This window comes from Morone saxatilis, unplaced genomic scaffold (genome assembly GCF_004916995.1).
Source record: "Morone saxatilis isolate NCDOM2014 unplaced genomic scaffold, NCSU_SB_2.0 Contig23, whole genome shotgun sequence".
In the NCBI taxonomy this organism is placed as follows: Eukaryota; Metazoa; Chordata; class Actinopteri; family Moronidae; genus Morone; species Morone saxatilis.
Genome location: NW_023339796.1, coordinates 3,120,364 through 3,124,647, shown reverse-complemented (window position 1 = coordinate 3,124,647; position 4,284 = coordinate 3,120,364). Strand labels below are relative to the sequence as shown.

Here is a 4,284-nt window from a genome sequence, read left to right as displayed (position 1 = left end):
ATATATATATATATCTATATATCTGTTTTGGGGAGAAAGAGCATTGGAAATTATCCTGTCTTCACCTGTAAACCTGAACATTAACTTGACTTTCATATCACTTCACTGGTAGCTGCTAATTAGCACCTTGTGACTGTTGATTTGTAGTTGACAGAGTGTCCAAGCCCAGTCATTATATTTTGGGTAAAATTATTAAATGAAAGAGTTGTATCGTGCCACCATTGCCCTTACACCTTTTTTGCCAATACTTTATACATAGCGGTATCCATCATTAAGACCTTCAATTATCACTAAAAGGCAAGTAAGCATACAAAGGAAGTGTACATTATACCAGATTCAGAATAGCTTAATTGGAATGCTAGGAAACAGTCAGTCCAGGGAAGACCTGGACATAATGTGGGCATTCATTTTAAACCTGTTTCCGTGTCTTTGCAGGGTAAAGTCATGGACACGTACCGCAGTCTGCCACGAGATGCAGGGACATGGGCCAATCAGAGAGAGTTTCAGCGAGAGACGGCACGCTCATCACTCAGCGCCAATCACCCCATGGTGGACCGCTGGCTGGAGAGACAGGAACAGGTTGGACTGTGTTCAGTACCTCTGCTTACATGAGTACACTAGGGTGTAGGCAAATTGGATGTACTTGTTGCTGTGTGGAGGATGCTTTCATGTAGTGCCTTTACACTACCACAAGACCGTTGTTTTTCACCACATCAATTTGCAAAAACACTAGCCAGTGTTTTCAAAAAACTGGCTTGGCAGCTGGTAATTATATGTCAACCCTAGATCAAACACAGCATACTTTGTCTGAGGTTTGTCATAGTTTTTTGTGAAATGTGGAAACTGAAGTAGAAGAGGGACCAGTCTGTAGGAAAATGGGTAAAACAAGTAAAACCCCTCCAATTAAAGGAACAACAGAAAGAATGTATTTATGCATTATTACAGAACCTCACAGACACACTTTATCTCTCTGCTATATGTCTGGACATGAAGTGAACAGAGATTTACAGCCAGTCTCGCCCTCCACAGTCCGTCAACCCTAAGCTCTGTGAAAGCCTGTCTGAGTGGCTCCAGATCCAGTCCAGAGCCCCCGACCCAGTTCTATCACTCCCCTGGCCCTCAGTGGAGAGGTTAGAAAGTGAGGAATTTTCATCATAAATCCACAATGACACATAAGTCATGGAAGGAGAAATAATAATGTTGATACAGTAAATAACATAAGCCACATACAGTACATATGGTCCTGTTTAACTGGATGGATATACAGTATATGGATGTATAGGCCTCTGTTCCCACTGGGGTCATGCACTCCAAAGTTTTGAAAGAATATAATTATAAAATATGATAACATATCGTTACACACGTATCATTCACTTTATATTTGGTCTTTTCATAGGTTGTATTACAAAAAAAGTCAGAAGTTGTTACTTTCATAACATTACTAATGCGTCAAACAAACATAAAGCTCTATGTTGTGTAATGCACGCTGACAGACCAATCAGTGTCTTTATCTTTTAGTGGGCTGTTGGTTTTGTTTGTCTAACATCTGTGCTATTGTAAGACATCTGCATTACTCTGTAGGTTTAATGAAGTGTGATTACCCAGGTGTAATATTCAGAAAGTCATCTAAAGTGCAAGCTGATATAGATATGTTAGCGGTTGGGACACCCAGTGTGTAATATAGACTGTAATTCAAACAGTACAAGGGGGAAAGAAAAAGTATTTTTCATCATTCATCTTCATCAGAAAATGTAGAAACTTCATTCAAGCAGTTAAGTGCAACACACACTTAGTTACCTCATCTAACATAAGACCAACTGACACCCACAGCACAAACAGTCATACAGACTTAGAGCAGTCGATGTATGGAGCAGGGGTATGCAGATCTAAGGGGGGATCTGAGGCTGACCATGTGTGGGCTCTCATAGAAAACAAGAGGTGCTAAATGTGTTTTTAAGTGCGCTGTACAAGTCCATGTGTGTTTCTGGTTTAAAAAGGCCAAATTTGGGTCATTGTTGTGATTGTAAATGGAGCAAAAATGTTGATTTCTCCAAGAGGGGTGTAACGCCCTTGTACAACAGTTGGTTGTTGGGTGCCATTGGGCTGTATGTGGCTAACCATCCCCTGGAGTTTTTGTGGTGTGTTGTCTGATTGCCTGTTCAGCCCAGTGAATATTCCCTCATTTTCTGCCATTACTTTTTCTTTCTTTTCTTCATTTTGTGTCTTTCTACCTTTCTTCTTTGGAGTCCAAATGCTGATTACTTACTACATATTACGTCTCATGCAGACACAGAATGTACATACATGTGGTGTGTTGAAGTGCAGCTTTTAGTGCAAGATGTGAGGCGTTGGTTAGTCGCCTCTAATGCTCAACACGACCCACTGTAACAGCCTTAAAGTTCAGTTTAAAACATGCAAGTTTACAGTACTTAGATTTTCATTTATCATCTTAAGCAGTCAGGGACTTTACTGAGAGCCATCTAACTCAAACTCGTCACTGTTTTTGTTGTTCTGTAAGTTCTTTAGTCAACAGTTTCTCCCACAGAAGGGTTAAGCGTACAGCGAGTACTCCCCATCTCTCAGAGTGTAGAGCTGCGCCGTTTTCTCCTCATCTGTCTTACAACAGGTTTTAGTATGAAGGGGGTTAAGTGGTAGAGGTCACTGTTGGATGGTGTAGTCGGTATTAATGACCTGCTGAAGGCCATCTGCCCTCCTCGGCTCTCACACACACGTATACACATATACACACATGTCCCTCGCCATCGGCTCGTTCTGCTGACAGCCCTCACAGTGACATTAACAGCTACGTGTGTGTGTGTGTGTTTAGATACATGTGTGGCGGCACAGAAATTGACCCGGTCAAATAGTCTAAATCCAAGTTACAGGATTGTATATAATATTCAATTTCTTCTTATCAATGACACACACACACACACACACACACACGCACACACAGTTTGAGGTCTCACGAGCTGTTGCTGTTGGCTGGACTGGTATATGGATCTCTGCTGGCTGTCACTGTTTTATGTCATGTTGATTCAAGCTCCACTTAGCTCACTTAGTTCCAGGAAGGATGGTGCAACTCTGCTGTGATGAGAAAATCCCTACATTTGTTCCAGATTTGATAATCAAATGAAAAATAGATGAGCTGGACCAGACTTAAGAAAAATCACTTTTGTTCGGGGCAAAAGTCTATTAGTATGCACTTTAGATTGTAGACCGTTATTGCATTTGATTACTCTCCTCTCTGTCTTATTCTGTTGTTGTGATGGTGAAATAACCCCACTCATCACTATATTTCATTTGGTCTGAATGGAGTTGAACACAGAGCCAGCCTAAGGAAACCCTTTGTTGGAGTTTCTGTATAGAAATACACAGAGATGGAGCTTGATGTTAACATATGGGACAAAAAGCTGTAAAGTTGTCCAGGTTCTGGAGACAGAAGCAGCTAACACGTCCTGGGAACAAAGGTTGCACTTAAGTAAGGCTCAAATAGAAACTAAGCATTAAGTCTTATCTACAGTAAATTCTTTTAATAGAGCAGATTTGGGCCATTTCATGCATCTTTAATGGCCGTACAGATTCTGTATACATTCTACTCTCCTCTACAGTTCATTACAGCAGCAAAATGAATACTGCTGTGACACAATTAGTCTAGAGAGCCATTTTCCACGAGTGTATGAAACCTTTGTTAGGAGTATAAAACAGAACGGTATGGGAGTGAAGAATAGCATAGCGAGAATAGAATATGCGGTGATTTAATTAGAATAGAACCGCTTGGAATGATGAATTAAGCCGTGCAATTTCCTCAAGTTAGTTTCATCTTATCTTCCTAAAATGAATAACACAGAATAGAGGCATATGAACCGAAGAGAACAATTAGGATAGAGCGTTATATAATGAAGTAGGCCTGCATCACTCCTGTGGAGAATTTCGGCTTCTCTCATAACAAAACGCACAGAACAGGGCATTGCTTTCGCACTGAAGTGAGCCAGATTGAATCGCATTGAAATGAATGAAACTATTCTCCATTCCCAAGTGGGTAATTGTGTGCGCCTGCAGCAGCACCGGCGGCTCCCTGACACACAGCGAAAATTGAACTGCGATAGTTTTGAGCTGCGTTCACAAGCCCCTAAACTCCCAGCCCCCTTTGGCAACAGGTAGGGGGTCGCCATGGCAACAGTGAGCTGTCAGTCGAGTGTGTATTAATGAGAGCTGGTTGGAGGTGCTGTAGCTGTGTAGAAAATAGAGGTCTGCACTGCGGTCGGTGTGTGTGTGTGTGTG

General features: G+C 41.5%; 1 protein-coding gene across 1 annotated transcript in view; it reads right to left on the bottom strand.

Moving 5' to 3' along the window:
- LOC118334334 (partitioning defective 3 homolog) overlaps nt 1–4,284 on the bottom strand; it is a gene marked incomplete at its 3' end in the record, with an annotated part of 217,835 nt that overhangs the window by 127,016 nt on the left and 86,535 nt on the right.